The sequence below is a fragment of the Phocoena sinus genome, chromosome 1 (genome assembly GCF_008692025.1).
Source record: "Phocoena sinus isolate mPhoSin1 chromosome 1, mPhoSin1.pri, whole genome shotgun sequence".
In the NCBI taxonomy this organism is placed as follows: domain Eukaryota; kingdom Metazoa; phylum Chordata; class Mammalia; order Artiodactyla; family Phocoenidae; genus Phocoena; species Phocoena sinus.
The window spans coordinates 185613220-185623564 of NC_045763.1; the positions used below are offsets into that span (position 1 = coordinate 185613220).

The 10345-nt window shown below is 60.6% G+C and overlaps 1 protein-coding gene across 1 annotated transcript in view; it reads right to left on the minus strand.

Annotated features, from left to right (window-relative positions):
- SYT2 (synaptotagmin 2) overlaps window positions 1-10133 on the minus strand; it is a 34850-nt gene extending 24717 nt beyond the window's left edge. The window contains exon 1 of the mRNA XM_032653919.1: window positions 10069-10133. The gene's annotated coding sequence lies outside the window, so the exon portion shown is untranslated. The remainder of the gene's footprint in view (window positions 1-10068) is intronic.
- Window positions 10134-10345: the final 212 nt, after the last annotated feature.

Consider the following 10345-nt stretch of genomic DNA (forward strand, 5'->3'; position numbering starts at 1 on the left):
AGATATCGTGCGTTTCACAAATCGAAGGTCGTTGCAGCCCCACGTGGAGCGCGTCCATCAGCACCATTTTCCTGAAAGCCTTGCTCGCTTGTGTCTGTGTCACATTTTGCGAATTTGCACAAATTCCAAACTTTCATTATTATTATATGTGCTGAGGGGATTCGCGAGCAGTGATCCCTGGTGTTACTAGGGCAGGTGTTTGGGCATTTTTTAGCAATAAAGCGTTGTATAATCAAGGCACGTATGCTGTTTTTACAGAGATGACGCTATTGCATGCTTAAAGGACTGCAGTCTGGTGTAAACGGAACTTTTAGATGCACAGGCAACCCAAAAACTTCGTGTGCCTGTCTCTACTGCGGTGTACCCGCTGTCACTTTCGACCAGCCCCCTGGTGTCTGGAAACCTTGCTGCAATGAGCAAACACGGTGAAGGGTGAACGCTCTCCCGGCCCCGATGCGCCACCCTGGGGCGTCCCGCCCGAGCTTCCCACCAGTCTTTGAATTTGAAAGCTCCCAGTTCACAGCTGGTCCTCACATGCCGATAAACCCTGAAGACACTATTTACTGATTTGGTGGTCTGAACTGTGCCATCTCTGGGTTTTGAACAGGGGTCAGGGGAGGGTGGTGGCTGCTCCGGGGCCTGGGCTCCGTCTCGTGTTGCCACCCCGTGGTGAGCGGGCCACAGGACAGGGCGGAGTCTGGACCAGATGGGGACCAGCCCGGCTCCTGCCAACGGAGCGACGGTGGAGGGGGTGCTGGCAGGAGAAAAGGGAGCCCTGGCTCAGCCCCCCGAGTGCGTGAGAGGAAAGGTGAGTGCTGGAGCGCATCGGGGCAGGCAGGCGGTCCAGCGGTTAGGACCCAGTGCTCTCACTGCCGTGGCCCAGGTTCGATCCCTGGTCGGGGAGCTAAAATCCTGCAAGCTGGGCGGCGGCCAAAAAAAAAAAACAAAGGGCCCACGGAGCTTAAAAACAGTGGGAGGCACAGGCACGGGGTGCGGGGGTGGGGGGGGAGCTCAGCAACTACAGGCAGGAAAGGCCACCCTGGAGACTGAACACACTCAGTGGAAAGAGCTGCGGGGGAGGCGGGCCAGGCCTGCAGGAGTGCCCCGGCCTCAGGCAGGGAAAGAGCCGAGACCCAGGGACACGCCAGCCGCCTGCCCAGACACACTCCGGTGGTCCCCCGGGTCTGGGCTGCCACAGAAGCCCGTCCTCTCCATCCGGCGCGCAGGCTTCTGGAGGAGACCGCCACTCACATCCTCCACCGCCACCCGCCAGCTCGCAGAAGGCACTTCCCCAGAGGCGCCGCTGATCCCTCTGCGGGTTAAAGGCTTGGAACACAGCGCCTGGATCCAGGAGGAGCTCTGGCCTGGATCCAGGAGGAGCTCTGACCAGCAGGTTCTGGAAGCACGAATGCGGAGCGGAGGGAGGGCCGGGAAAGGCTGCAGGACGCGGACATGTAGAAGGAAGATGCACGGCGGCCGCTGCTGCCTCTCCCGGTGTCACCAGACTGAGCTGGCAGACTCGGAGTTGGCTAACACACACTGGGCACCTACTGTGTGCACAGCACTTTCCCACAAACGAGCCCAGCCCAGGAAGGAGGGCCGAGCCTCAGAAGCCGGCTGGCTGTTTCAGTGGCGGGTGCCCCCTCCTCCCGCCCCCCGCACTCAGCCCCCACCTGGCTGGTCGGCACACTAGGTGGGAGAAACATTGCTGGGAAGACTGCGCAGAATCTCCACGGGAGGTACGACCTGGAAGGAAGCCCAGGATCTGGCACCCCAGCCCCTGCTGCACCGCAGGAAATGAGGCCCAGAGAAGGGAAATCTCTCTCCAAGTCAGGAGGGGGAGTCAGAGCTGGGATGCCTCCCCCGCCCCGACCCCAGGTGGAAGGTCCTCTCTGCCTCTTAAGAGCCATGTGGGAGGCTTTCCATACTGGGGGGACACAGGAGCCCCTAAAACCGCACCCGGGGAAAGAGGATGCAGGGGTCTGGTCACCTCCCCAGGAGAGCCACGTGGTGGGCAGGGAACACTCCCACAGCATCGCACTCAGGCCAGCGTGTCGGGTTCAAGCCTGGCTCCCCAGCAAGCATCCCTGGAACCTCTGAGCGCCAGGTTCCTTATTCTATAAAATGGGAATAATAATATTACCCGCTTCACAGAGAACTGTGATAACTGAAGGAGGCTGTCCACATACAGTACTCAGAACGGGGTCAGTAAACAGCAGCTTTAAAAATAAGTGCCGTTGGGACTTTCCTGGTGGCGCAGTGGGTAAGACTCTGCGCTCCCAACGCGGGGGGCCCGGGTTCGATCCCTGGTCAGGGAACTAGATCCCACACGCATGCCACAATGAAGAGTTCGCATGCTGCAACTAAGGAGCCTGCCTGCCTCAACTAAGACCCGGAGCAACTAAATAAATAAATAAATATATAAATAATTTTTTTTTTAAGTACTCCTGTCCTCAGTCTCCATGGAAAGTGGTTTCCAGGACCCCTCAGACACCAAAATCCAAGGACGCTCAAGTCCCTTATATAAACCAGCGCTGTGTTTGTGTATAACCTAGCACATCCTCCGGCAGGCTTTAACTCCTCTCTAGATTACTGATAATACCTAATACAATGTAAATACCATGCAAAGAGTTGCTGGCATGTGGCAAATTCAAATTTTGCTTTGTGGAACTGTCGGGAATGTTTTTCAAATATTTTCAATCTACAGCTGGTTGAATCTTCAGGTGTGGAGGAGAACCCACGGATGCAGAGAGCAGACTATATACCATTTGACCCAGCAATCCCACTCCTAGGTATGTACCCAAGAGAAATAAAAACATCTGCCCTGTCAAAAACCTTGACACGCATGGTCACAGCGCCGGCATTCACAAGAGTCAAAAACCAACCAAAATGGCCATTAACAGAGGCATGGATACATACACTGCGGTCCCTCCCTGCAACGGAATATCATTCAGCAGTTCAAAGGAATGAAGGACTGATACATGAGACAACGTGGCTGGACCTTGAAGACATATGTAAGTGAAGGAAGCAAGTCACAGAAGACCACGTAATGAACGATTCTATTTATGTGAAACGTCCAGGGAGACAGACTGACAGAGACGCAAGACAAATTATCCATTGGCTGGAGGTTGGGGAAAAGGAGAACAGGAGCGACCACTGGCGTTTATACTTTTTCTTTTGGGTGAGAAATGTTCTGAAGTTAGGTGGTGGTGGTGGACGCGCGACTGTAACCGCACTAAACCCACTGAACTCTGCACTGCAGCTGAGGGGCCCGTACAGCACGTAAATTATATCCCGGCAAGGCCGTTCTTAAAAGTAAAAAATCTACAAACCCCTGTAAGGTAAGGGGCTTCGATCACAGTTTTGAGGAGGGTGACGGGTTCAGAGAGCTCGAGCATCGGCCCGCAGCCTGGGCAGGCGGCTATAGGGTCTGACTCTGGACTCTGTGGTACTGAACTCCAAGTCTGGGGCTCTTTCCCGAAGCTTCTCCCGAGTCCGAATCCAGCCTGACTCCCAAACACCTTGGGAAAAAGCCTTCACTCCTCCTCTCCCACGGAGCCCCTCAGGAAGTCTTCCCAGCTCTCTCATCACACCTCCAGCTTCCTGAGGGAGGACTTTCCATGGGATCTAAGGTCATGGCCAAGGTCACGGGAGACAGGCACCCGACCAGGACCCTACACTCCAGCCAAAGCCCCACACCTTCTTTAGGAAGCCAGGGGGTGGGGCGGACGAAACGCAGTGGGCTCTGGGGGCTGTGCTCGCTTTCGAGGTGACCCTGGAGGTGACCTTGGCAAAGCAACTCATCTCCAGGGCTCCTGGAAAATGATATTTGGGAAGAGGCTTTGAGGAGGCGACATTTCCAAGGCCCTGCGTAGCTCCGAAGACTTAAAGTAGCCTCTCCTCTCCATACCTGCCACTCACCCCGATGACCAGCCAGAGGGCTACGGGGCAGCGGGCACCACCCAGCTGGTGGCCTGGCTGCCTGCAGCCTGTCACTTCCCGTCCTCAGCAGAGGCCCTTGGCCTAATCATCTGCCCAATACCGTCAGCAGGCAGGAAGGAAGGCGGCAGGTGAGGGAGGGGCCAAGGGTGCCGTCCACCAGGGCCCTGGACTTGCCTGGTGGGAAAGGTGCCGAATGTGCCTCGAGCCACCGTCTGCCCCACCCCCGCCTCCTGGCACTGCACACAGCCTGGCCGCGGGGGAGGAGGAAGGGCTCCCCGCCCGTCTCAGGGTCACCAACCTGGTGTCCCAGCTTGAAGGAGACGTGCCCCCGACTCTCTGCTTGTACAACCGGGGACCACGTCCAGAAACACTCCTGCCCGGAGCATGCCAACCGAGGAGGTGCAGACGCTGGGAGAGGGCGGGCTCAGCCCGGAGCCACCCAGCACCCGCGTGTCCTTGTGGGGAGAGCGCCGCACTGGGGCTGGTGCTGTTTGTAGACAGCGCAACTGGCCAGAGCCTCCACCAGGAAGCCCGCCTAGGTCAGAGGTGAGACGGGAGGAGGCCAGCGCCTCAGACCGTCATCCAGGGCACCCTGGGGGACGCGAGGGAGGCGGTCACCCTTCTCCACCTTTCAGAAGGGACAACTGAGGTCCAGGGGCAGGAAGACGCAGCTTGCCTGGGGCCACGCGCGGTAACTGCACAGCGAAATCACTGGATGCCAGGTCCTTCTGGCCAAATACCGTCACAGCCTTGCCTCACCGCCCCCCCCCCCAGGCTCCCACGCTGCTTCTCTATCTACAGAGTGTCCCTCCTCACATAAATATTAACACACTGAATCCTCATGTGGACCGTATGGCGTACACACTATATTTCATTTCCACTTTAAAGATGAGGAAACTGAGGCGACCAGTGTTTCAGTAACTTAGTTACAGCCCTGCAGGAGGTGGGATCTGGACAAGACGCCTGGCGCCTGGGTGGCGGTGCTGGGCACCTGTGACGTGCCAGGCCCACACACCCCAGACCCCACCCCGACGGGCCAGGGCCCCGGAAGACGCAGGGAGTCCGCTCTGCGCTGCGCTCTCGCCCAGGGCTGTGCGCTAGGGGTCCCGGCGGACAGGCTGCAAGCCGCCCCTGCTGCTGCTGGCCGGCTGATCAGACCAGGTCGCAGGGCTGGCTGTGGGGGGGAAGGCGGGGGGCCCTCCCTCAGTCTCCCTGCCGCTGCCCCAGGTCCACGTGGGACATCGATCGCCCTGGCTCTCCGGTCTCCGGGGACCGCCAGCCCTGTGATCGTCTGGGGGCCTGGGGACCGGGGTTAGTCTTGGGTGGCAGCCCTGACCACCAGGAACGTCGCGTGGCCCCTCTGGGGCAGGCAGCACAGCCAGAGCATTCCCGAGAGAGGAAGGGGGCTTGGTGGATCCACCCACAGCCTCGCACCTGGCGGATTCCCACAGCAGGCAGCCCCTCCTGCGCCCAGTGCAGCCCCAGGGCCTCGCCCCAGACGCGTTCTGCTTCCCAAAGCTCCCTTCGTTAACCTGTGAAGGTGCGATCCCAGGCGCCCACAAAAGCCACCGTAGCAGCCGGCAGCTGCCGTGGGTTCAAGAACTGCATTTCCGTGGAGGAAAGGCTCCGGGCTCTGGCCCTCCTCCCCCGCAGGCCCTTCCCCAACTTCAGGACACAGAACAAGCAAGCAGGATGCAGAGAAGGAAAACGAAAAGATAACAAAACAAAGGCAGGACAAAAATATCAGGCACAGCCTCTCCTGACCCGACAAGGGCTTTTTCCACATCTTTCCCTGGGCTCAGGGGCCAGATAAGGAGCGAGCCTGAGCCACGCGCGGGGGGCCATCTGCTCGAGGCCTTTCTGCAGGAGTCCATTCTTCCAGGGAGCCGGGGGAGGGCACCAGCTGCAAGTAGTCAGGGAAATGTATCGGGGGTCAGGCCGCGGGCGGGGTGCAGGCTCTCCGAGACACACACAAAGGGTGATTTAACGCAGCGGGTCCAAAGGCTGCCTCAGAGCTGACGCCGCGGGCCCCGGGCGCCACAACCTCGCTTTGCAGAATCCCTCCCCTCGCTCTCGTCCCAAATCGGACGAGATTTCCCTTCCTTTGCCGCTGGGCAAATATTGACTTTCTTGCACTCATGTCACCGATGGTACCGAGGCCGGCGGGCTGACTATTGTCTCCTCTCTACAGGGCGGGGAGGCTGTCACGGAACGGCTCAGAAGGGCCGGCAGAGCCAGGCCAAGAGACAAAGCCAGGAGAGGAAATCTGGGTCTTGGAAGTAACGTTTCTGCCTTTCTGTCCTCTCTCCCTTGCCCAAGCCCGTGGGGTTTGTTTTTCCACGTCTGGCTGTCCTGCTGCCGTGCAGCCTGTCAGGCCCAAGAGAAGCAGACGAGCAGCTGGTGTCACTGACAGACCTCGGAGCATATGCGTTTCTGGCTCTGGGCGACCTCAGGCCGACCCTTGCATTCTCCTGGGCCTCAGTGTTCTAACCTGCAACCTGGGAATGTTGGAATTGATGATCTCACATCCTTTCCGCTTCAGTCAAGGCCCCTGACCTTGTGCTCTGATTTTAGAAGAGATGGAAAGTAACTGCTCCGTGGTTCATGGGGAGAGTGGAAAGGGCACCGGGCTGAGCGTCCACAGGGCGGGTGCAGCATCACCCGGATGCCGTGTGATACTGGGCAAGATGCTCCCCCTCTTTGAGCCCAGCTTCCCCGCCATCAAAGTCAGAGACCGAATGAGATGACCCCCAAGGTCCCTTCCGGCGCCCCAGGCTGGGGTCCACTCACCCCACATGGCCCGTGGGCGGTGATGCCTTTTCTCCAAGGCCCTATTTGCCAGCCCTTTCCTCACCACTAACGTTGAGCGGAGGCTGTCAGGCCTCTGCCTTGTATCCTTGTCACCAGGGGCTTCTGTCAGCCTCCCAGTTCCTCTCCGCAGACTGGCCTCCAGCGGCAGCCCCCGCCCCCCAAGGCCCTGTGACGAGAACCAGCTCCTGAAGCCCCAGGCAGAGTCAAGTGAGAGCAGGATGGTGGAAGGCGGGGCTCCTCAGCAGGTGCGCGTGGCAACACCTGCGGGACGGTGGGCTCCACCCCGCCCTTCCACTAGCCTGAGTCCCCTCTGTGATGACACAGAACCTCAAAAAGCCCATTCCTCACGCAGTACTCAGTTCACACTAAGAACTCCCCACATCCCAGAAGTTTTACGTAAATTACTCCCATGTAATCTTCAGAAGAACCCTAAGAAGTAGGTAACACTGTTCCCATTTCACAGATGACAAAACTGAGCCTCAGTTACGTCAAGTCATTTGCCCCAATTCACACAGCTAATATGGAAAGAGCCAAGACAGGAGTTTGAACCCGTCTGTCTGCAGAGCCTTTGCTCTTAAGCACCAGCATTCTTGCTGAGGAGATGTCATCATCTCCTCGCAGGCTGTCGCAGGACCTTAACAGGGGGGTGGTGAGAGGCAGTTCCCGCGTGACTCCGCAAACCTCCCACACACCCCGCGCCCAGCCTCAGCAAAGGCAGACCCAACAGGGTCACAGGCAAGACGCTCAGAAGGCCCTTCGAGCATCTACACCAACCTTTTACTTTGCAGTTGAGAAAACAGGGGCCCAAGGGGTGTGACTTGCCTAAGGTCACACGGCAAGTCCATGGGAACCCCACTACCCACCCACCAGCGCACCCGTGTTGACACCCCAGGGTCCCGAGAGCACCCCCAGGCAGGGCCGGTGCCTCTGCCATTCTCCCGCTGCAGCCCTGGGTGCAGATGAGCTCTGGCTGCTCAGTCCAGGGGGCCAGCCTCACCCCATCTCGGCTCCAGTCGGCTCCTTCCTCCAAGGCTGGGGGCGGGGGGCGGGGGTGGATGGAGTGAAGCCCATCTTGTAACCGCGGAAGGGATGGGAGGTGTGGCAGGAGGTGGGGCCGGGGGAACCAGCGGAAAAGAGGTGACATTACAGGGAAGGCAAGCATTTTCTTTCTTTCCCGTGAAGTTCCTGCCGCAGAATCACGCGAATGATCCAAGACAGAGACAGAGACAGAGACGGGGAGAGGCTGGCAGCGCCGCTGTCCCCATTCTGCAGAGATGCTCTGGAGGCTGCAGGGAGATCGCACCGCAAGTCCATCCCCACCCCCTCCTCCGGCCTCTGGCCCTGCTCCCCGCAGGTCTATTTCTCATTGGCAGCAGCTGGGACTTGCAAGGCTCCACCCTGGACTAAGCATCGTACGTGTGTTTCTCATTTACTTCTCACGACAACCTACAACACCACCTACAACACCACAGCTGTTACCATTTTGCCCGACAACTAACTGAAGCTCAGAGACATAGAGTAACCTGCTCAAGGTCACACAGCCACTAACCAGCGAGCCCGGACTTCCCGAGGACGCGTGGCGGGGGCGCGCACTCATACCGAGTGGCCCACTCATACCGAGTAACTCTCTCAAGCTGTCTCCACTCTGCAGACAGATGTGCACTGGGAATTCCAGGGCCACCTGCCCCATCACCCAGCCGAGCCCACTTCTTACGATCAGACTCCAGCCCAGAACTGCAGCCACAGGACTGCAGGGCTGGGAGGGTCCCGGGGAGCCACCTAGTTCAACCCCTTCCATGTATAGGCGAGGAGAGCAAGAAACGGGCTTGCCCGAGGTCACACAAGGTCACACAAATGGGAGGCAGCACCTGGAATCAGACTCAGGCCTCGTATCTTAAACCAGGACCCTCTCCACAGCACCCTGAGGCTCAGTGAGAAGCTACTGCACATTTCAACTGGAGCAGAGCCAGAGGCACCCCCAGGAGGCGTCAGGTTAGACTCTCCCGGCAAGGGCAGCAGGTGCACGGAAGGGTGCTACGGGCCGTCGCGGTGCAGACCTTTCAGAACCTCCACCTCATCCCGGACACACAGGCGTGACCTTGGGAGGCCCCTGACACCCCCTGAACCCACAGGCCTCCTGTCCAGCACTGGGACTTTTCTCCAGGGGAGGCCTTGCCCCTACAAAGAGGGTGGGCGGTGTGGGAGATTCTGAGTCTCACGGCCCTGCCGCCTTGTTGGAGAAGGGAGCTACAGTTTCCCCAGAGGCTAGGTCACAGAAGGGATGCGCTGGTGAGGCTGCACCCCCATCCCCTCAGCTCACCTCACCTGCGGGCAGGCCAGGACTGAGGGGGACTTCAGACACCATGAACTCCAAACCCCCATTTTCCAGATGAGGATACTGAGGCCCAGAGGGATAAGTGAGCTGTCCAAGGTCATAGGCGGGGATGGTATGGAAGCTTCCCGACTCCCCCCAGGCACGCTGAGAGCGCAGCTCCACACCGCCCCCTCCCCGGCCCCCCCCCGGCCCCCCCCCCCCCCCCCCCGCCTCCCTCAGGAAGGGAGCGCTGAGCTGCCGCAGACAGGTGGGCGAACAAAGACGACTCATTTCTAAGCGCCCAGGCCCGGCAGGTGCGCCCGTGGGCTTGTTCGCCCACTGCCCTGCCCCCACACGTCCCCACTCCCCACTGGGGCACCACGCACCCCATCACCCGGAGATCAGAGACGTGCAGCAGCTCGTCCAAGGTCACACAGCAGAATGAGTAGAGCCTGCTCTCCTACTGCTCTGCTGCTCCTTCCCCACCCCCTCCTTGGTCTCTCCAAGCTCCGCCGCTTGCCAGGATCCTGGGGTCCTTGCTTCCCCCGATGTACCGGGCAGCGCGCTGGCTCGTGCATGAAAAAGTTTCGTGGAGAGGAAGGGGCGGAAGACGCCGCCGCCCATCCCCGGGCCGGACTGCCGCGGCCTGGCGGGGGGCGCGGAAAGGAAGCGAGCTCCGTGCTCCGCCAGGTCCCCGGCGCGCCCCGCTCCCTCACCGTCTCCGCGGGGGTCCCGCGCCCGCACCCACTCTCCAACGCGCACCCACTCCATCCGCCCCCCGCGGCGCCCTTCCCGCGGCTCTCGGAGAGGGGTTCCCGGGATAATTCAGGACACCTCCCCAGGGACCATCAGGGTAATTCCGGCGCAAGCAGACTCCCGGAGCCCCGTCCCGCACCTGGTTCATCCGCCGCGAGCGCCGAGCCCAGAGTCCGGGCGTCCCAGGTGGGCGCCCGCACCCACCCGCACCCCCGGCCCCGGCCGCCCCGCCCGGCCGCTCTTACCCGGGGACGTTCCGGCGCGGTGTGCCCGAGCTCTCGGCGAGGGCAGCGGGCAGGACGCCGCGCTCCCGGAGTCCAGGCCCCTCTCCGCCTTCCCGGTGCCCGGCCGCTGCGGCTCCGCTCCGCCCGCCCGCTCCCTCGCGCGCCGCAGTAGTAACACCTGCCCCGCGCCCGCCGGCCAATCAGATGCTCCTCACATCCGCCAGCACGCGGCGCGGGCCGAGCCTCCGAGGGCGACCCCCGCCGGCCGTCGCGCAGGTCCCCGCCCCGCGATCCCGCC